At 36.1% G+C, this 24,011-nt stretch overlaps 1 long non-coding RNA gene across 1 annotated transcript; it reads left to right on the top strand.

Annotated features, from left to right (window-relative positions):
* Nucleotides 1–12,753: 12,753 nt before the first annotated feature.
* LOC141378757 (uncharacterized) lies at nt 12,754–23,391 on the top strand. The gene is made up of 4 exons (XR_012394085.1): nt 12,754–12,826; nt 12,971–13,008; nt 21,228–21,366; nt 21,909–23,391. It is a non-coding gene; the product is annotated as an uncharacterized lncRNA (long non-coding RNA).
* The last annotated feature ends 620 nt before the right edge of the window (nt 23,392–24,011 follow it).

Here is a 24,011-nt window from a genome sequence, read left to right as displayed (position 1 = left end):
AAATGTTCCTTAGACACATATTTCTGTCGAGAGTCATGTGTAGATCAGTCTAGCTGCGCTTTCATAGCGGGAAAATGAAAACAAAACCTTTACTGCAGCAAATTATAAAAGCAACACTGACAACCCGTATCTCCAAACAATTCTTCTTCTCCCACTTGTTTTAGCAACACAATGTAGCGTCTCTCTCTGCTGTCTGAACACTTTAACAGGTAAAAACAGTCTTGGAAGCTATCATGCATATTAATGAAGCTGCACCACACAGACGTCCAGCTTACACGTTGGAATACACGCCAAGATCTCATGGCAGTGACGCAGCTTCAAAAATTTGTTTCTTACCGGAAGTGTGAATTTGCTCAATATAACGCAAAAACAACCAATTTTCACTTTTTAGTCTAATATATGTGTCCTAATAGTGTTTTTAGCAGCATGGGACACATATATGACTGTCAACAGCTCAAAAAATGTGTTTTGGTGTTTTGTGACCCTTTAAAGCAGGGGTGTCAAACTCAGTTGCTGGAGGGCCGAAGCCCTGCACAGTTTAGTTCGAACCCTGCTCCAACACACTTACCTATAGGTTTCAAACAAGCCTGAAGGACTCAATTAGTTTGATCAGGTGTGTTTAATTAGGGTTGGAACTAAACTGTACAGAGCTGCGGCCCTTTGGAACTGAGTTTGACACTTGTGCTTTAAAGGATAGTTCAATCAAAAAATGAGTTTACTCAATATTTACTCATCCTTAATTAGTTCAAACCTTTGTAAGTTTCTTTATTCTGTTAATCACTAAACAAAATTGAATAATGCTGAATGTCTTTAGCCATCGACTTCCATAGCAGAAAAAAATATCAAAGTCAACACAAAAAAATTAAACGGTAAGTCAATTATTATCTATCTAACTATCTCTTTAAGATGAAGTAGATGTACATTATCTGAATTAAAAGCATGGCACAAATAGAAACTAGCTCGGTGGTGAGTCTTTTGTACTTAATAGTTATTTTTAAAGTTAAGTAAGAACTTTAATATGCAAGATTTATTTTTCCAGCACACTGAAGTTGTGTCAATTATAGTTTTCTAACAACAAAACAAACCTTGTCTCTCATTTCACCACCTCATTATTTTTTCTGCTCCAGACATACATGGTGGATAGATAATCAGCAGACTGTCAGAAAGTTATCAAGGCAGCTTATTGTTTTAATTATCTCTTTTTTCATGGCTATGGTTTCCCAGAATCCATAGCAAAAGCTCCACGAGCTTGAGACTGATTCTTTGTCTGGATCATTTTCCCCTGATTTACTCTTTGTCATGCATATTATGTTGTAATTTTCTTGCAATGTGGAAATTTGATTTAAAACAATTCTCCCAGCTGAGGCTCTGTTTCAATCTTGGTTATTCACATTGTTTAATAACATACTCAGAATGTCTAGATGTGCCTGCACACAATATCACTGTCACTGGATGTCATATGGAGGATATTGAATATTTGAATGCATTTCAAAAGCTTATTCCCTCTACATTTTCTTTTCATCAGCTGGTTTGTCATATATATGAATATGAAATAGATATGTACATCCTACAATATATTTCAGATGTTTAATGATGATCCAAAACATTATGACCAGTTATGGGAGAAGCAAATATCTATTTTTTCTCTTTCTTTCCTAAACAATCCTCCTTTCCTTTTCTTGGAAGAATAAATGGTAAGCAGACAGTCAGTTTTAATAATCAATATGTTTTGATGAAGATGAAATGGACAGAAATAAAGATCTAAGGACTTGGATAAGGGACACATTATTTAATCGACACCTAATGTCTTGCTCCAAGATAACGCAGGATACCTTTTGGGGTCGTGAAGAGTTCATGCCTTAGTTGGTTTCAGCAACAGGACACAGCTCTATATGAAAAGTCCTCCATTAGATTTGTTGTTTTAGCAAAGATATAATATCCATGTACAGTTGAAGTCAGAATTATTAGCCCCCCTAAATTATAAGCCCCCCTGTTTATTTTTTCCCCAATTTCTGTTTAAGGGAGAGCAGATTTTTATTCAGCACATATCTAAACATAATAGTTTTAATAACTCATCTCTAATAACTGATTTATTTGATTTTTGCCATGATGACAGTTAACAATATTTTACTAGATGTTTTTCAAGACACTTTTATACAGCATTTAAAGGTGAGATTTAAAGGCTTAACTAGGTTAATTAGATTAACTAGGCAGGTTAGGGTAACTGGGCAAGTTATAGTATAACAATGGTCTGTTCTGTAGACAATCGGAAGAAATAAACAGCTTAAAGGAGCTAATAAGGGACCTTAAAGGACCTTAAAATGTTTTTTTTTTTTTTTTATCAAAAACTGCTTTTATTCAAGCCAAAATAAAACAAATATGACTTTCTCCAGAAGAAAAAAATATTATCAGACATACTGTGAATATTTCTTTGCTCTGTTACACATAATTTGGAAAAAAAATTAAGAAAATAAATAAATCTAAATGGGGCTAATAATTCTGACTTCAATTGTATATAATTAGCAATTGTTTCCAACTGAACAGTGAAATTATATTTCAGAGAAATACAGCTGATAAAATACTGACAGTCTTGAAATGGCCTCCAACCGGAATATTAGGCAGTATGGGGTCACATGGTCTGAAAAAGAATAAATAATTAAAAGATGCTTAAATCTAAAGACTAAGCTGAAAGATGTCTGTTTAAAGCCAAGAACATTTATGTTGTAAAATGTCCATTGTTTTAATGGTGAAAAAAGGCTACAGTAAAAATCTGTTAGCTGGTTACCAGTAAGTTTCCTTAATATATTCGGTGAATAACTATATTGATTTATCATGATACTTCACTTGTTGACATTTCTATGGTTCTTTTCAGTGTTTTCCTCAACAGTTATGTGCATTAGTGTTATATTTTCCATGCAATGTTGATAAATAAGATTTATTGCATTATTTAATGTCCTTTGTGTTAGCATGATGGTGTTTAGTACCAATAGCAGAGACACAGAGCGCCTTCTGAATGTTAACATGAATTTTAATTTATCTGCTTTTTTTCATATTTTTTGTAATCTTTTTTTTTTTTATGGTGCACTATATACTTATTCTTTGCCAGAAGAAGAAGTTTTCATTTACGTGTGTACATAAATCTGTATGGTCATTAAAACTTTGCTAAAATACCAGAGCTGATAGGGGGCTAAAACCTTTGCACAGAACTCTATTAGACAGATCATCATACTGTTTTGGCAGTTAGTAAATCTCTTTTGTGTTTATATACACTTTATTTACATAGTATATATAGATTTTTATCCTAGTTTTTGCATTTTAGTACATAGTTTACTTTCTTTTGATTTACTTTTTTTCTTGGAATCTGACATTAAAATACATTTTTAACATTCTACCTACCAAGATAACAATGATGATGTTCTTACTTATTATGCTAGCATGACTACATTTTTGTGTAAACATCTTAGGTTCCCACAAAATCTGATGTATTAGCTAGCTTGAATGACCATCCATATTTAAGTTCTGGTCTCTTTTTTTAAATTAAAAACAGAAAGCATGGGAAACATTTATATAAACTTAAAAATAATAATAAAAATCCAGAACAAAAAGGCTTATTCTGTTGGACATCACATCAGTATTTAGTGTGACAATAACTAAGCATACTCTTGGGTAGATGTCTGTCTTTCAGCACTTGACCATGTTTGCTTTAGTTGTAGTAGGCATCATTCTTTAATTCTTTATTTCCTTGTCCAGGGAATTCTAAAACGCTTTGATAATATTTAGGATTCTGTAGAGGCTATGTGATTATGGTCTGTGTTTTTTTAACATTTCAGGTGAAGACAGACCTTTACACAGGTTATCTGCAGGGTCTTAAAAAGTCTTAAAATTTCCTTAATCTCAAAGGCCTTAAAAAGTTTTAGAAGTATTGAAATATTGTGTTGTAGGTCTTAAATCTTTGTAAACATGTCTTAATTTTTTTGCTTAGCAAAATATGTCTATATTAATGTATAGCTACCCAATCTGGCCAACATTAGTCCAATAAATAAATAATAATCATTTAACTTTTTTATTTAAGAATGTGCTTTTCAACTCTATTTATCATAATGGTTTAACTATTTTCCTTACAATAACATTTGTTTAAACGTCTTCCATGTATTTACTGCTGAGGAAGCTGACCTGGACAGTCTGTTGTGCATACATTTTGTTTTTAAAATGTTTAAACCCTTTTTTAATTGTTACTTTTTTATTTTTAATAAAGGTTTTGTTGAAAAAAACTGTATTTTTACAACTGGCTCTTGATTTTTTTTGACAATATTTTAAATATTTTGCTTAGAATTAGCTAAAATATTTATTTTTTAAATTAATAAATTATTATTATTATACAATAAACTTATTAAATTATTAAAAAAATGTTTGATAGGGCAAATAATTTTTTTAATGAAAAAACTCCTTAGTGTTTAGCTCTGTATGAGTCTAGAATTTCATTGATAATGGTCTTTAAAACGTCTTAAAAAGTCTTCAATTGAACATGCTGAAACCTGCAGAAACCCTGTTTATATCATATATTGTAATTATATTATTGCTAAAATAGCAAATCTAACAGTGGCTTAAAACTTTTGGACAGTGCTATAGCTCACATATTGAATTGATTGGGGGGATTCAAAAGATATTATTTTTGCTCATGTAAAGTTTCTTTCCCGTTCTTACCAAGAGTAGTCCCGTTTTTCAATATATTCTCCAAGTCTTTCAAGTCTCCCAGACTCATAGAAGAGATCTTAAAATGTCACCCTTTTCAAAGGTCAGACATCCACTTACCCAGCAAAGACTGTAGTTTTGCCTGGTTAATTGGTTTACATCTCAGAGACTCCATGCTACACCATTGCTTGAGCTCTGAGATGTTATTTATGAAAGTCTTTGAATCTCAAACATTTTTAATGACAGAAAAATAAAAAGGTTAGCAAACTAGTGAGTAAAAGCCATTTTCTTCCAAAACTTTTTAATGAACGATACATGGATTGCCTTTGTTTACTCTAAACATATAGCCTGAAGCATCCAAATGAATTGATACAGATTGGTCCTCTTTACACTATCATTATCTCATTCATAATCAACCTAAATAATAATGTATATATATTTTTAAATAGTTTAATTATTAAATATTACTTCAGTAGAAATCATTTACCCAACATTGCTGATGATTTCAAATGTGCAAATAAGTTCAATAAGCAGACTACTTTGATTCTGTTTTTCAATCTAACAAAATTAGAAGCAGAATTAGTAATACACACATACATTTCCCATCGTTCAATCCATGTAAAGTTTATTCCTAATATTTTTAACCCTCTGTTTATTTCATGTTCGTATTAACTACGGATATGATATTTGCTGCTGTACTTTACAAGAGCCTATTCTTCATTTTCTCCGCATGCTATTTCTTCATGTTTATCAGGAACTCTCGATTCCCCTTAAAACTGTATAATGAACTCTAGCTGGTATTTAATGGTCATTTCTAATGCAGAATCTGCTCTGCTCTTTGTGCATAACTGGACAAGCCTAAAATGAAATGCATACTAATATCGCTAATGCAGTATTCACTATTATATTCTGTCTCTCTCAGATGATACATGTCTTGGATACAGACAGCTCACTCCACAAAAGCTATTCACTCAAAGACTTAATTAATGGCTCTCAATCATCGCTTCGCCGAAGACCCTTTTGAAAGAATTCTAGGATCACTGTATGTAATGCATGAGCTCCTCCATGATGTTTAAAGCTTGGTTGCTAGAATGATCATGTGCAGTTTTTGAGGTAGTGTTTTCTGGACTGATTATGAGTGTAACTCTCTTGCCTTCATTTCACAAATTATTGAAGAAAAATCATGAGTTATTATAAACCTTGGCATAAACAGATGCATCAAGGTAAGAGCTGAGTGATATTATATGATAAAATATTGTGCATGTTTATGTATTTATCACAGTTCATACACAACGGTAATTCAAAGTGCTTTACATAAACAAGAATAAAAAAATCAAGAAAATAACAACAAAATTAAACAGATCTAAAAATTATTCAAAAATAATGTTAAAAACATATCTTGAAGGAATGAAAAAGAAAACAAAGACATGATAGTGTGATCTGTGGGACCTAGAACAGTGCTCTGTGCTACACACTGTTGTGTAGTCTTGACTTGAATGTGCCTAATGCTGAAGTACATCTACATCTAGTTTCCGAAGCTGATTCCAGCAGGTGGGGGGGGGGGTATAAGAGTGGGGGGGTTTGGCTGTGGGGTGGGGGTACTGGACGAATTCATGCATAATCATGCCTTAAACACTTGTTTTAGCTGTGAACTTATTTTTTGTTTGTCGCCTAATTACCAGTGGTGCTGAAGAATACTGAAAAAAAGAGTACTGAAAAATCATACTCGAGTAAAAGTACCATTACTTGCTTAACATGTCATGCAAGTAGAGTAGAAGTATCTGTTGTAGAGATTACTCAAAGTATGAATAAATACTAGACCTTTAAAAAGTACTCAAAAGAGTGCGAAAGTGAACGTAATATTAAGGAATTTAGTTATTGCCCAGCAGGCATACAACGCCATACGATGCTAATAATAGATTAGATTTAGGTTGTGATGTCAGGTGACTAAAATTCTAATCTAGCCAGCAACAGTATTTTGATGTACAATAACGACATCAATTGACGCTGATAATTGGTTGATTTTAGGTTTTTGTTTTTGTCGAGCGAACATCCTAAACCAACATCATATTCATGTCAAATACTGACATTTATTCTTTAGTTATGGCAACCAAAATCCAAAGTCTGATAGAAGTCATAGTGGTAACGTCCACACAGTGTCACACTGTAACATAATTAGACGTTCATATTTGACTGTTTTTAGGTTGGATGTTGGACATTGACGTAGGCCTTACTGTGGGTTCTGACATCAACCTGATTTTTTATTTCCAAACAAAATGCAACGACCCCACGATGTTGAGGTACAACGTCAATCTGGCTACATGTTGACATTTTGTGCCTGCTGGAAGTTTTAGACCATTTTCATCATCATAACATTTGTCATCTTCTCATCGCTGACATGCATCTGAACAGTCTCTTTGTCATTGCGTGTAATGATTTTGGACATCTTCTTGAACACTTTTAATGCTTCCAAACAGTTTGCTGCAATTCTAAAGCGCCTATGTCTTAAGGTTGTTTATTATGATGCAAACTACCTTATATGTGTGATTTGATTGGACAGGAATCACAAAACTGATTTTTTACTCATACACTACAGACAATTTAGTTTATTCAGTTCACCTATAGTGCATGTCTTTGGGCTGTGGGGAAACACCCCGGAGTTAACCCATGCAAACATGGGAAGAACAGGCAAACTCCACACTGAAATGCCAACTCAAATCAACGACATTCTTGCTGTGAGGTGACAGTTCTAACCACTGAACCGTGCCCCCAACCCCAAATCTACATATAGCATGTAAAATATATTACTCAACTACAGTAAACAAGTACACAGATGAAGCATTCTGTAATTGTTCAGAATACAGTTTTTACTAATACTATATCATCTACACTTAAACTAGGTTAACAAGCATTAATTTATTCTTTTTATATTTTTTTGCTTAATTCCTTTATTAATCTGGGGTTGCCACAACGGAATGAACCACCAACTTGTCTAGCGTATGTTCTACGCAGCGGATGCCCTTCCAGCTGCAACCCATCACTAGGAAACTCCCATACACATAGACTGGTAACTTTGGACTTGTGGGGGAAGCCGGAGCACCTGGAAGAAAACCCACGCGAACACGGAGAAAACACGCCAATTAAGCATAGAAATGTCAACTGAACCAGCCGAGGCTCAAGCCAGCAACCTTTTTGCTGTGAGGCGATAGCGCTACCCACTGCACCACCGCGTCATCCTAACAAGCATTCTATGAATGCAATTTTGTTATACTTTATAGTAACATTTTATTCAAACAAGGGGTTGCCAAAATCTGAGCTAGTGACATCTCAAACGCAAGCAAATATCTGCTGCAGGGAAACATGTTTATGATGCATGTGGTGACTGTGAAGAGAGAGAAAATTTTTTAATCTTTTTTGCCCACATCTTGTGAAATGATATCTTGTTTTTGGTTAGTTTAGAACAGGGGTACCCAAACTTTTTCTTATGAAGGGTCAAAAACCAGACTAGACCGAGGCTAGTGGGCCAAAGGTGAATAAAGCTACCATGGGTAAATCCTAATGTGTTTAATAACATTTTTAAGTGAAGTTTATTCATAAACTAATTTCGAGAGGATCACGTGCTTATGATTTACATGGCTGGCCCCGAGTCAAGCTAATGAACGAACCACCAATCAGGCTATTCCTAACCCAGTATAAATAACCAAACACCCTACCTTTAGTCATCTTCGTTTTGAAGAATCCCCCCTTCCACCCCTTCTCCTCCTCTTTTCTACAGGGCAGCACGGCGGCCCAGTGGCTAGCACTGTGGCCTCACAGCAAAAAATGCCACCGACTTGGGTATCCACCCAACCGGTCAGCGTTTTCTTGCGGAGTTCATGTTCTCCCCGTGCTTGCCTGGGTTTTCCCCGGGTCCTCCGGTTTCCTCCCACACTCCCAAAAACATGAGACTAAGTAAATTGACTAAACCAAATTAGCACCAAATTCAATTCTGTCAGCAACAGGAGTGGGGGGGGTTCTCGAGATCTACCCGAGTCAAACTCCGCTCTCGCCCTGCAACGGGAGGGAGCTCCGGGCTTGAGGATCTTTTGAGCTCGGGGCTCTCTCTCGGGACAGCATGCCAAACTAGCTTATTACCAATCATCAGCTAAGTGTGAACTCTTGAAATAACTGTAAAACATTGCTTTGTATTAACTAAATATTTGCACATTTTATAATGAACTTATAACAGTAAAAACAATCTCGTTTATAATAGAAAGGAGTTACGCTAGCCAAGCTGCACCTGATTTTGCCTTGATTTGCTCGCAGATATCTTCTGAATTGTCTTCTATCTGACGAGTGACAGTATTTCTATTTTTACAAAGTATTTATTTACATATTTAAACATAACATTTAAATGAAATTTTTAATTTTAGTTCGCTTTTTGTGTAGCTCAATGATATAACAAATTAACTAAAAAGATTGTTTTAATCTAGAAATACCAATCTAAATCATTTATTAAAATCACTCGCCCCAACCCTGCCCATCATTCATTTTTCTTTCTAAGATGGGATGGTGGGCCAAATCAAAGGTTACAAAGGGCCAGCTTTGGCCTGTGGTCCCTAGTTTGTCTGTGTTTAGTTTAGTTGGAAGCATAAGAAGACTCATCTTTTCAGCTGATGGCAGGGATCACACATTTAAATGAACCTCACTAACAAAGCAATTTGCACAAGGGTTTGATTTAATTAAATGAAACCTGCCAAGTGTGAACACACCATGAGAAACATCTAGAGAATTATTTTTTAAATGCTTTTTGCAAACATTTATTTATTTATTAATGCTAAAAAGGAAAAACTAAGAGCCAGTAAATTTTAACATAAACAACTTTCATGAATTTTGCCCACAAAAAATTAAAGCATTTTCTGTGCAATCCACTCGTAATTACCTGCATGATTTACATTCATTCCAGCAGAAAGTTTCTTTGATGACGGTGTGATTGCATTTTTATGAGACCAAACATACAGTTTAATATTCATTAAACACTCTATTGAGAGTGTTCAGTGCCCTCAGAGGAGGTTGATGCAAGACACCAGTTCCTCCTAATGAGCTCAACATATCAATTTTACATCACCATATCAATATACATGGGCCCATAAAGCAAGGTGCATAAAACACCCAGTTAAAGGCCAGCGCATTCGTGGTCATCAGTAGGACTTGTACGGAAATTGGGCTGTGTCTCTTTTGCTGATGAGGGGAGGGAATGAGATTGAGCATGTCAGCAATCTTTAGGCCATGATAGCAGGTCATTAAGGAGGAGTCAGCACATGACTGACAAATAGATTAAAGGAAAATGTCAGCGCTAATATCCAAACCGCGCATTTATGGTCGTTCAATTGCATGTTTGTCAGAATTCATTCTCTCTAAATTGCCCCACTTCAGTTTAGACATCTAAAGAGGATACTGTATTGAATAAAGGAGCAGAGGGGATTCTCCCATCTCTTTCACAGCACATTTCACAGCATCAGGACTGCCTCGGGGCATGATATTGAAAATGGCAGATGAGAAAAGCTCTTATGGAGCTAAGAGAGCAAACCTGAGTCGAGGTGGTGCATGAATGGCATGCCAAGCAGTAATGACTTTCTCTTGACTCGCTGAAAGTATCCGGGCTGCCGGGCGAGTCCTTCGAGTGCCGTGTTTCCATTGACTGCCTGTCCCGTGTATCTCTCATGAATATTCTGCCTTTCTTTTGCTGTGTTCCACCCAGTGCTGGGAGACAACAAAGAGCGCAGGACTGAAGACAATGCTGCAATTATTAGCATGGACTGTTAGCGGCGTACCTCACATTCTGCCAATGTCATCTTATTTGAAATGTAAGAACGCATTACAGATTGATCGCATGAAAGTCTTGGACCTTCATTTGTGGAACTAATGGACTCAGGTTCAAGCCACAACAGTCGATAACGCCGTTCCCCGCATTCACTCCAAAATCAATGTGCATCTGCACTCGGGTCTTAACCTACATCAAGCCCAGAGGATCCGTCAGAAGAGTTTTGATCTGCTGTGAATCACGTATAAACTAATTATTGGCCGATCGGATCGTGCAGCAGGCCTCATCTAGCAGCTGATGGCTGACGGTGTATAAAGTAGTATTTTGCACTGGGAGCGGCGAACAATTGACGATAACAAGCGTCAGACAGCTCACTACATTCTAATAACCTCAAGTCGCCCGCTCATCCTTGTAAATTGCTCATGTATAATGAAACCCATTGTTTATTCCCTCTGCAAAACAACATAATTATGTGATTCCTTTTCTATATGGTTCACAAACGCTTTCTTGGTTCGGCAATTTGAAATAACGCAAAATCAATGAGGGAGATTTCAGCTGGAAAATGAGAATATCTAGGTGCTGTAAAGGTGAGCTCACTGTGCATCATCTCTCCCTTCATCATCACTTTAAGTAGGTCCCAGTGCACATCCTGTCTCTAATTAGCACCACTGGGGCTGTGAATCATTTGTAGCGCACGGCGTAGCAGACTCTCGGTTCAGAATGACTGGGAACTCATTTACTGCCCATAAAGCGACAGGAAAAGTTTCATGCATGAATTGATGGAAGTCGTTGCATGATGTTTTGGATTTTTTTCTTATTATTCTTCTTCCATTTCAGCAAAACTCTTGAGTGGTAAAGTTGCGACTTTGCTGAAAGTCGTTTAGTTTCTAATAATGAGTCATACCTGAGCCAGTGAGAAAATGTGCAGCTTAATTTTCCATCTCAATTCACCCTAATTGATTTTTTTAGGCATAAAAGGGGCTCATCACGAGGAAGTTCATTTTAATTCATTATGAAACCTTTTCAAAATTCTATTTAATCTCTAGATGCTCATTTCCCTGTCTTGTCTCCATGGAGCTGAAGGAATTAAAGATCTGTTTACACCAAAGACTGCAACGATAAAGAAAATAAGATTCAAAAGTAATTTCAAATGCTTTGTTGTTCTGAAAATTAGGAAACATGATTACATGATAGTCCACTTTGTTCTAACTATAAGTAGTTTTAACCATAAGAATCAGTAGAGTTGGCAAAGTGTTAAGGCTCGTACACACCGGAACGCTTTTCGTTTGCGTTTATCGTCAGCGTTTTACGAGAGGTTTTTCTGGATTTAAACCCAAGCGATTTTCACTGGCATCAAGTAAAAGAGTATGCAAAATCACTCCTTGAAGTTAGATGGCGCTACACAACTTTAAGCTTCTGACACCCCGCTTATAACACAGAAGAAGAAGAAGAGAGGAAGTTTACACGCAAAGTTACTGGTGACTCAAACAAGCATGGATGGTTCAAGTAGCAGCTCTTGCGATGAAGAAGTGATTATCGTTTACCAGTGCAATAAGCAGCTCCACGTTCATATCGCCTATTGGCATCTTTTTCAATGTGCGCTCGGATTGACAGTTTTGCGCTTGAGTGCCTTCAAAGTGCTGTTTACTATAACTTTAGTGGCTCCACCCACGTGAAGAAAAGTGCCAATCTGATTGGTGGTTGAAGGCTTTGACGTGGCACATCAAAGAAAAAAAAAAAAAAAAAAAAAAAAACGAGCATGAGGCGTTTTTTTTTTTTGTAAATGACACTTTTGTGCCTGCCATTTTGTGCATTGGTGTGCATGATCACATTGACGCCCTTTATTTAGTCACGAGGTGTTAAACGTCAACGGAAAACGCAAGCAAAAAACGTCTCGGTGTGCACGGGCATTTAGATTAGGGTTAGGTTTAAGAATTATTGAATAAGTTGACATGTCCAGGATATGTTTTCAACAGCGGATGCCCTTCCAGCTGCAACCTATCACTGGGGAACACCCATACACTCTCATTCACACATTCACCACAGACTTGCCAATTCACCTATAGCCCATTTCTTTGGACTGTAATGTCCACCTAGAAGAAAACCCACCTGAACGCGGGGAGAACATGCAAACTCCACACAGAAATGCTGACTGACCCAGCCGAGGCTTGAACCAGTTACCCTCTTACTGTAAGGCGACATTAATACTCACTGCGCCACAGTGCTATACACAGAAACTGTTTGTGTTTTAGTGAATTAAAGGCTTGAGTGAGGAGGGTGTTACAGTAGGGGGACTGAGACCAGAGCTGTGAGTATGAAAGACATTTTATTGTAAATAGATGAGAACAGGAAATACGGCAAACAGGTAAAGTCTTTATCTCGAATAGGATGAGCAGTGGACCAGGCTGGAATGGAACCGGTGACTGATGGTGGATATGAGCACAGAGGAGATAGGGAAATCACACTAGGGAAGAGGAAAGACGCAGACACTGGAGATAAACAGGACCAGACAAGTAAGTATAACTATTTGCTAATGGTATCACTGACCATGAAAGTTTGTCCTTCTCGATGCGACAATGAGAGGGATCTGGGTGACTGTGAGCAGGGGGCTTTGAGTGATTGTAAGTGGGGAGAACCTGACCTGGCTGTGACAGAGGAGGAGTGTGGAGAGAGAGAAGAGCGTTTCGGTTACACTTTACAATGAGGGTGCTTTAGTTAACATTAGTTAATGCATTAATCAACATGAACTAACAATGACTAACGCATCTATTAAGCATTCCTTAACATCTGTTAACTAAACATGTATTTATGTGTTAGCTATTGCATTAGTAAACATGATCTAACCATAAACAATTACTTTGTTTAGCATTACTTGATCTTTGTTTATAGGATTTTCATAATAACAATAATAATACCTTTTATTTATAGGTGCCTTACAAAGCACTCGAGGACAGTGTGTCACAGGCACAATACAAAAACAAGACAGAAAAGTAATAAACATAATATTAATCCAGAAAGTCATTAAAAGCAATCCTGAACAGAAAGGTTTTAACCTAGGATTTAAAATTGGAGATAGAGTACACCTGATGAATATCTAACGCCAGAGAACTACGCAGCTAAAAGCCCTGTCACCAAATGATTTTAATCTTAAAATTTGGAACTGATAACAGCCGCAGAAGATCTCAATGAGCCCCTTGGAGTGTACCAGTGAAGAAGTTCAGAGAGGTAATCGGGTGCTAAGTTGTCGAGCTTTGTGAGTTAATAAAATTGTTTAAAATTGTACACGATAAAGAACAGGAAGCCAATGCAAGCAAAAGAGAATTGGAGTTTTGTTCAGAAGCATGCAAGCGGGTGACTACCCTAGTTGCTGAGTCCTGGATTAACTGTAATCTGTGAAGTTGGTTAAGAGGGATACCAGATAGGAGGGAATAGCAATAATCAATCCTTGATGTAACCAGAGCATGTACAAGCACTTCAGTACTTTGTTGGGATAGTGAAGGGCGAAGCCTTGCAATGTTACACAAGTGAAAAAAGGCAGATTGTGAAATATTACTAATATGTGCATTAATCGAAAGCATACCATCTAGTATAACCCCAAGACCTTTAGCATGAGTTGTAAAATTTACTGGAGAATTATTGATAGATAGAGTATAGGATTAAGCGTTGAAAAAGAACAGATTTAAAGCCAACCCGAAGGGCTTCAGTTTTACTGGCATTTAATTTTAAAAAGCTACTGGTCATGCACATATTAATATCTCGCAAACATTTAGTACGATCGGAGGGGGTTGAGATGGAGCATTTTTAGTAGACATATAAACTTTCATATCATCAGCATAAAAATAAACAAAATGGGTGGTCCACTATGATATCATATTTTAAACTTTAGTTGATGCGTAATGTAGCTGTGTGAACATAAACAACATCTCTGACCGTAAAAAGTTCTAAGTTCAATGCAAAGGGAGACCTAGGTTTTTACAGAGTTAGCTTAGCAAAGCCTACAATGAACGAATTTTGGGGACTACAAAAAATACTTCCGCCCCCTGTGAGATCACAAAGGTTAGTTTATTGCGCATCCACACTGCGCAGGTAAGGGCCGTGGCCAGAGACGATGTAACGTTATAGCAGAGATTAAGCTAAAAATGCATCCAAACACTGCTGTTTCCATAGAGCTTCGTCTGTTTCTCTATTTGGGCTTCTAAAGGACATGACACAGAGACAGAAGTGCTTACAGTTCAAAATTAATTACGTTCCAGATAATTATTAAATACATAGCAAGCATGATTTGACAAAACAGCTTCCAGAATCTCTCCAGGTTCAGTACTGGATTTAGCTAAACGTGGTCAGCGTGACGTGGAGCCGATCCACGAATCGCAGCACATTGTGACGATGACCAGTCAGAGTCACTTAAATGCTGGCCTTTCAGAGGAATTAGCTGAGTAGCTGTGTATAATCAAAGTATAATCATTTAATCTTTTGACACCTGGAACTGCAAACATGTACAGCAGTGTGTATTCAGAAAAAATATTGTACAGTTTTCTTTTTTAGCTACTTTAGCTATTTCATTACAGATATCATATCCTCGCCTTAGTAATGGAGAAAAAAAATGCAAACAAACTTTTGTCATCCTAGACACTGCTATTGAGTTATGCAATATGAAGCTAATTAAAGCTTGTTTGGTTTTAAAATTTTGTTTTAGTTTTCCCCTATTCATCTCAAGGAAAAACAAAATGTTAATACTTTAGTTTAAGTACCAATTATCACTATTTACAATTGGCTTATTATCTGCCTATTAATAAGATATTGGCTGTTTCTAGTACTTGTAAAATATTTATTCAGCTTGATCTTATTCCAGGGCATCACGGTGGTGCAGTGGGTAGCACAACCGCCTCACAGCAAGAAGGTAGCTGGTTCGAGCCCCAGCTGGGTCATATGGCATTTCTGTGTGGAGTTTGTATTTTCTTCCTGTGTTCACGTGGGTTTCCTCCGAGTGTTCCAGTTTCCCCCACAATCCAAAGACATGTGGTTTAGGTGAATTGAATGAGCTGAATTGGCTGTAGTGTATGTGCGAAAATGCAAAAGTGTATGGGTGTTTCCTAGTTTTAGATTGCGGCTGGATGGGCATCCGTTGTGTAAAACCTATGCTGGATAAATTGTCAGTTCATTCTGCTGATAAATAAACGGACAAAGCCTAAAACAAAATAATGAATGAATGATCTTATTCCATCCCTATTACTTTAATCTAACTATTACGTTCACAACTATGAATAAGCAGCAATTAGAAGTTTATTGAGGCAAAAGTCAAAGCTATTAATAATGACTAGTGTACCGTAATGTAAAGCGTGATGATACTGTGAAAAAAGTATATAAATTGTGAAGTGTTTTCAACAATATTTTTCATCTGTATCATTAATGTAAAAAATAGTAGCATGTGCTCTTGCTACAGTGATTTTTTAGAATCATTGTTATAGTTGTTGTCCTTGGTATGAATGGGCCTCACTGCTAATAATGGCAGCATTTGTGTTCACCCTACATTTTAGCACAAAAGGGATGTTTTTTACTGTATATGATCTGTAGAAAATCAATGTTGTGATGGCAAACAACCCCTAAAGATAAGAAAAGATAGGAGATAGGCTACAAATAGAAAAAATAATATTTTTTTCCTTGAAGACAGACAGGTTAATAGCCTAGTTTGGCCACATTTTGATGTATTGTGCTGGCAAGAGGGAAATCAAGAGTATAATTCAGAGGGGAAACTCCCACCTGCACTGGATCTATGTGGGACAGTCCGGCCTGAGAGACCCAGAGTACAGACAAACATTTGTCACATCACTGAATGGCCGCTAATCGAACATGTGCTGTCACAGAACTACCTACACAGCAGAATACAGAGCAGAGAAATGTCCAAGGATATAATCGTCTGTTTTCTAAACAGGGCATGACATATTTTATGCAATCTGTGCAGTCATGAACTTTTGCCTACGTGTGACAAACAGTTGCTCTCTCTTACAGCATATTATCATCATGGTGTCATTCATTTTTTAGAACACTTCTTTTTTTTTAGTGGAAATCACAGCACACTTTATGATGGATGGATCGATGGATGAATGGATGCATAGATTATAAATTAGCAGTTTTTCATATTTTTTTGACGCATTTTAATTTTTTCCCTATTTATGCTTTTGAATTGTATTATGAGACCTTGATTGTTCTTCCAACAACTTTATAAGAGCCCCTATTATTATAACACAGCACTAAGTGAATAAAAACATCCAGCTGAGGTTTACATCTAGAAGTGCATCATGTTTAAAGCTATTGATTCTTTAATAAATTGTCAACTCAGAGTCAAATGAATGAATCTAGTTGGGTTTGGATCTTTTGTTTGAACGTGTCGACGCTGATATGGTACATCACCAAATATGTAGTTCCAGATGTATAAAACATGAACGATCTTTCCATTCAGACACTAGAGGAGCGCTGAGGATCACAGGACTGATCATGATACCAAGTGACAATTACTGACAGAAGGAGATTTGGCTGCAGGAAATAAAAGGTTAAAGATCATTTTACAACAATACCACTGTATAGCCAACCTAGTGCTGTGTTTGTTCCTGTCATTTTTCTGATGATTAATACAATAACCTACGCTGCAGCACAGGACTCGTCAGCCGTTTGCTATTAGAGGAAGGAGCAGCAGAAACTATTACGTATATGACTTTGACAGGGACTTTGTTAGTAACTGTTACAGTTCATATGGACCAGTTTCATTTTCCTCGGGATCATAACATGTAAGTGTAATTGTTGCTATGTTTTGTGAAGTTTACAAAATATGTGTTTAATTGTGTGTAAATGGACTGTATCTCTCAGGTTAAATCTTTATTGGCTATTCACATGCATCCAAAACCACATTGATAATGTGACGTGTGCTTCTAACTTTAACAATTTCAATGTGTTTCTAAATTTGCGATTCTCTGCCTTAGCTATGGCCACCATCAGCTGTTCCTCACACACGCGGCACAGTCAGTTTTCAAAATATTAATACTGAATGTGTGTTGTTGTTATTACTTGGGGTTTGGGTTGAGAGTAGAGTAATATGCTGGTGTTTAACTGCATTGCTTTATTGCATTCCTACATTGGGCTCTCACATACTCTGTGTGCTACTTAGCCATGTAGTTACACATCTGTTACACATTTCTCTCCATCTCACGCTGAACGCAGTCAACCAATCACAACAGACTGGGTCATCAGACCAATCAGCGCAGATTAGGGGAACAAATGAATCACTGAATGAATCATATGAAAGTTGTTTCAGATAATTAGGTAAAAATAAATGCAGATTATAAGACAATTAAAGTGTTTTTTGACCTTGCATTCATATCAGCCTGTTGTTAGAGACCCCAAAACCAAAATATGACCATTTATAATGCAAAATAGAAGCTCTTTAAAAGTTTGAAAAACTGAATTTTATTAGCATTTTTAATAGTTCAAATTGATATATTGTCTTGGCTGGTGTTGTTTATTACAGTGCAAAACCTTACTTAACAGCCAGTACATTTTCTGTTATTTTAAAGGCAAAATATATTTGTTCTCATACAGTATATTACATTATTCCAAAGTAAAATGTCAATAAAAGTCATTTTGATCCATTTTTAACAGCCAAAGTCAACACAGATCAAGGTTGCATAATGCAGTTCACAATAGATAGTTTATTTAAACTTCAAAGGTTTTGAAGCATGTGAATATGTTTACCGCAGTTTACAGCTAAAAATCCAAAACATGGTAAACAACATGATACAAAGACATCTGTGGTATTTTAATTTTTCACACAGAATCCGCAATTCCTTTCACTTCATTCAATGTACATTACAAGCGGTGCACAGATTCCCCCTCAAATTCCACAGCAGCAAATATTCAGCGGATGAATAATAACAGGGGACTTTCATTTCCCATATCTCAATTGAATTAATGTGCTTCTGCCTGGAGGATCATTAGCATCATCCTGGAGGCCTTCCTCGCTACAGTGCACTAACCCTCATTTACACTCTCATTGTGATGGAGATACAGGTAAAACTGTAACATTTATCCACCTCTGTTCATCGTGACCCTGGGTAAGTTCATTTTTGTAAGACTAATTCCAGAGGCCTTGGGCTACTATGAGACTTTTACCTCATGAATCGTTCCTTGATGAATTGTATTGTTTTGCAGGGTGAGCAGCACAACTGAGCAATGACCTGGTAAGAATTGTATAATGAATTCTGTCGGGCTACTTCTGACTTGTGACAAGATTTCTGCATGCTCTATTTTTGGCCATGCGAAGCTGTAATTCTGGATGAGAATTTGATAACTGTCCTTACGTCAGGCAGGGTAGAGATTAGTGAAAGGATTATTGCTTTAAAATCCCAAATTCGTGATACATTATACATTAGCAAGATGTGTCAGACGTTCTTTTTTTAAAGGAATTTGATGGTTTTTGTGCCTTTAATGGGATCAGATAGTGTAGCGGTGACAGACAACGAGACGGAGAAAAGGGTAAAGGGATTTAAAATTTACATTTAGCTGACATTTTAGTCAAACTTTAGTTTGATGGTCCCGTTTAGGCTTCCTGTTGACTGGATAGTATAAGTAACTTTGGAATTCAGTCTCATACTTCATAATAAATTACTAAAGTAATAGTGCCATCCGTTGGCAATACATTTGCACACTTGAAAAGTGAATTGTAGATTATTGAAACACACATACAATGAATCTGTGGGGAATTTAATGCTGGGAATTTAGTACATGGGCATTTCTACTAAATTGAATAAGTAAAATTACAGTTAAATGAACAATTAGAAACCATACATACATATATTCAACAGCGTAATGAACCACCAACTTATTCAGCATGTTTTACACAGAGGATTCCCTTCCGCAACCCATCACTTGGAAACAATATACTCTCATTCACACACACACACAACGGACAATTTTTAGCTCACCCAATTCACCTAATGTGTATGTCATTGAACTTGTGGGGGAAACCCACACGAACATGGGGAGAACATGCAAACTCAACACAGAAATGCCAACTGATCCAGCCGAGACTCGAACCAGCGGCCTTCTTGCTGTGAGGTGACATCATTAACCACTGCGCCACTACGCCGCCCACCGAATATCTTTAGAAATAAAAAGATAATGCATTTAAATTCAAACAAAATAATGCAAAATTATTCAGTTCAACATTGCAAAAAAAATTATTTTTCTCTTAATCTTTCTTTATTTTGAATTGAACATTTTGTCATGTACTGATATTTCAACCATTATTGTAATTTTCTTTATTTATTAATTCCAGATTTGGCACAAATATAATGTTATATAATGCAATGTTCATTCATTCATTTTCTTGTCGGCTTAGTCCCTTTATTAATCCGTGGTCGCCACAGCGGAATGAACCACTAACTTATCCAGCAAGTTTTTACGCAGCAGATGCCGTTCCAGCTGCAACCCATCTCTTGGAAACACACACATTCACACTACACTACACTACGGACAATTTAGCCTACCCAATTCACCTGTACTGCATGTCTTTGGACTGTGGGGGAAACCGGAGCACCCGGAGGAAACCCACACGAACGCAGGTAGAACAGACAAACTCCACAAGCAAACGCCAACTGAGCCTAGGCTCGAACCAGCGACCCAGCGACCTTCTTGCTCTGAAGCGAGAGATAATGCAATGTTGTATAGGATATATACTGTGAGTTCAGATGCAAAGGCCTTTAAGTGCTGCCTGAAATTGTCTTCTGAAATGAACATTTTTCTCAAGATCTAGGATCAATAATTTCCCTTTTATAGTGATGAATAGGTTCTTTCCATTGCATTTAAAGTAAAACAACTGAACAAAAACATAGGAGGTGAGAAAAAAAAAATTCTCTTTAGAAGAACATTTCAGACAGCACTTAGTGGCTTTTCCATTTGAACTTTTTGTGCATTACTTCTTATGGAAAAAAGTTTGAAAGATCATAAAGTCACTGCAGAGTTTATTTTTTTTTTTACATCAAAAGGTGTGAGAGCAGAAATGAAGGTCCCATAATAAATTTTAATGTGCAAATAAACTGAAAATAAACCCATGAATCACGAGTTTCAGATGATTGTTAAATAAATTATATATTTTTATGGTTTATTTACACGAAAATTACTAAAAACTGAAAAAAAAATTCTTTGTGATTTGGAAAAGCTTAGCATACACAAGATAACCCTGTCAAAAATAATCCCTGTAAAACTATGAAAAATGCTGTTTTAGCAGGCCATAGATAACAATGTCACCTTGTACAGTAACAGTATATGCCTAAATACATACAGTATGGTTTTGTAGTCTACTTTTTTTGTTTTGTACAGAGGAGTTTCCTGCTTTAAAAAAATAATAAGATTGTTTGTGCAAGACAGCTGTTGAACTAATTGCATTTGAAATTTTAGCTGGCTAAAAATAATGACAGCATCATGTTGTAAACGATGTCATTAAGTTCTTGATGACAGATATTACAAATCAAATTGAAGGTTTGTTTAAAAAAATGGTTGTGGACTGTCCCTATTTTTTTTTTTATTCACAAAAAGCTTTGCCAAGCCATTCTGAAAACTTAGCCCTATATACAATTCTGGAGGTTGTAAATTATGTAGCCAGAAGTACATAAGGCTGCATTTCATTTTTTAAATGAATGCTACAGGGTGGTATGACACTGTTTCTTTTCACGCTTAGCAGCTGACTGCTTACCTCCCTATGGACGGCTTTCCAGTTTGTCCAGTTAGCTCACCCTGTACGTCAGTTGACTTGAGATACAGGGAGGAGCTGACCATGATGATGGGGTCCGCCTACAGTGAAAAACAGTTCCAGAAAGCAGGTAAGACAAAAACTGAAGCCAAAAAATTAAATAGACTTGTAAATAACAGGGCGAGTTTGTGGTAAAATGTGGTAAAAATCAGATGAAGGATTTTCTTTTTCTGAATTGCTTTTTAAAATACTATTGATTGGGTTTAGAGAAGGGAGAGGGTGGGTAAGTCAAACGGTCAGTCAGTGATTCAGTCAGTCAAACAGTCAGTTGACAGCAACCTGGATATGCGTGAGAAAAGCAGACACAAATGGCACTCGTGAAAGAATTTGAGATCTCAGAAACCGTACACAGCAAGATCTGGTAGATTCGCAAAAACTACAAAAAACATAGCTCCTGGGATTTATTTGACGGTATCCAGAAATGTATATAGATGTACATTTTCAAAATGAGCCTGGTTTGAATTTAGAGTGTATTGCCGAACTACTTTTACACAATGCTCTACACTCGACCTACTCAAATCTATATAAAACACACTTCATTATGTCTTATTACCAGTAGGGGCAGTAAGTTTTCATTCATTCATTCATTCATTTGTTTTCTTTTCAACTTAGTCCCTTTATTAATCTGGGGTGGCCACAGCAGAATGAACTGCCAACTTATCCAGCATAAGTTTGACGCACCGGATACCCTTCCTGCAACCCATCACTGGGAAACATCCATACACACTCATTCCCACACATACACTACAGACAATTTAGCTTACCCAATTCACCACCACATGTCTTTGGACTTTGGAGGAAACTTTGTAGGATGTACTTGAAAAAGAATAATTAGTTGAGGCTCCCTATTCGCAAACTAACAGTAAAAGGGGTGTGGTTAAAAACATTGTGCCTCAGGCTATCAAAAATAAATATCAGTTTGTGCTAGCAAAGTAAACATGGTCAATTTTGGTTTCACATCGATTTAAAAAAAAAAAAGATTTGACTATATGATTCAGAAGTTTGTATCACCCATATCCTTAGCTTGTTTTACAATGAATGTCTTTGAAAAACATTGAAAAACATTTCTCATTTTCTACCTATATTTACACTCATCAAATGAACAGCTCTTTAAAGAAGTGTTAATTCAGAGCCGAGTTACTGAGCATCAATATAACTGTCATGAGCAGGGCTCTCATCCAGCCCAGAATGATCACACTCCAGTCTGAAGCATCTCTCAGTATGACAGCGGGGCATCTTTAACCTCCACCCTCAACTCCCTCATGCAGTCTGTCAGCCGCTTCAGGTGCTGAAGTGGGATTTCCACATTTTACTTAGATAAACAAACATTAAGTTTACATACTACTTACAACTAAATTACATCCTATATTGGATGTTTGTACCATGTGGTCTATAATTTACATACTCTGAGAAACAATCTGTAAAAATACAACCCCGTTTATATTAAGTTTTCTGTATTGATTTTTTTTTCTCTCAAGTTATAACCATATTTAGAATGAATGGTAGGGTTTAAGTATTTAAAGACATGTTTCTAAACATAAACATTCTTTAAATGGGTAATTTTTCATTTTCTTTTTAGTTTTTCTTTTTTTTTTACTGTGGGAATTTCTTGTGCTGAAACAGTGAAAAGCAAAAATTGTTTCCCTAAATCGGCACTTTCGTTAAATCAGCTATTTAGTTATTAAAATAGTTTTTTTTTTAAAACTTTATGCCCATGTCTATCCTGTAGTTTATATGCAATCCCAGCCTGATCTCACGAGGAAATGTAAGTATTTTACGTTTTGTCAGTTTAGTGGCTAATTCGTACGAATTCATGCGAATACAGTCGTACGAAAATGTATGATTTTAAAAAGGAGGCGTGGCCCCCAACCCCACCCCTAACCCCAACTGTCAATGGGTGATGAGCAAATCGTACTAAACTGTATGAATTAGATTGTGCGAATTCATACGGATTAGCCACTAAATCAAAAAGTTACGAATTGCTGTGAGATTATGTTGGCAATCCATATCCAACACTTACATGTTACATGTTTAGAATGTGTCTGAAAGGTCTGCTTTACAAACATTTTAAATAATAAAAACCTCAAATAATATTAAACCCTTTGCTAAGAAAGTGTTTAATATTGCTAATACTATGATACAATGTGTTAATGCACTGAAATATGCCTGAGACTTGCTAGCAATTTGATAACATACATTTTTTAATCATACTACATGTTGGCATTGTGCTAGGCAGTAGTGGCAATGACTAATTAAAATTACGCTGGTATAAGATAAATTGTGACCGATGTTTTAAAAATGTTACATGATAATGTGAAAGCTTAGTGTTAAAACATGCTACCAACACGCTAAACCAACAGCACACAAACAATAGTAACCATGTTAAAGACATGTTAAAAATAAGTTAATTCATACAAAGTGTCAACCATGATAATGATATGTTACAAATAATCTGTTCTAACAACAAAAAATGTAACTGTGCTAATTCATACTAGCAATGTGCTAGTATATTTCATATATATTATAGTATATATATATATTATTTATTATAGTATGTATTATAGCTAGTATATTATAGTGTGCTACATATGTCAAATGTGCTATAAATTTAAGCAATATATATATATATATATATATATATATATATATATTTATATATATATATATATATATATATATATATATATATATATATATATATATATATATATATAT

Source organism: Danio rerio, chromosome 18 (genome assembly GCF_049306965.1).
Source record: "Danio rerio strain Tuebingen ecotype United States chromosome 18, GRCz12tu, whole genome shotgun sequence".
NCBI lineage: Eukaryota > Metazoa > Chordata > Actinopteri > Cypriniformes > Danionidae > Danio > Danio rerio.
The sequence above is the reverse complement of the archived record's forward strand: the minus strand, read 5'-3'. Positions and strand labels throughout refer to the sequence as shown.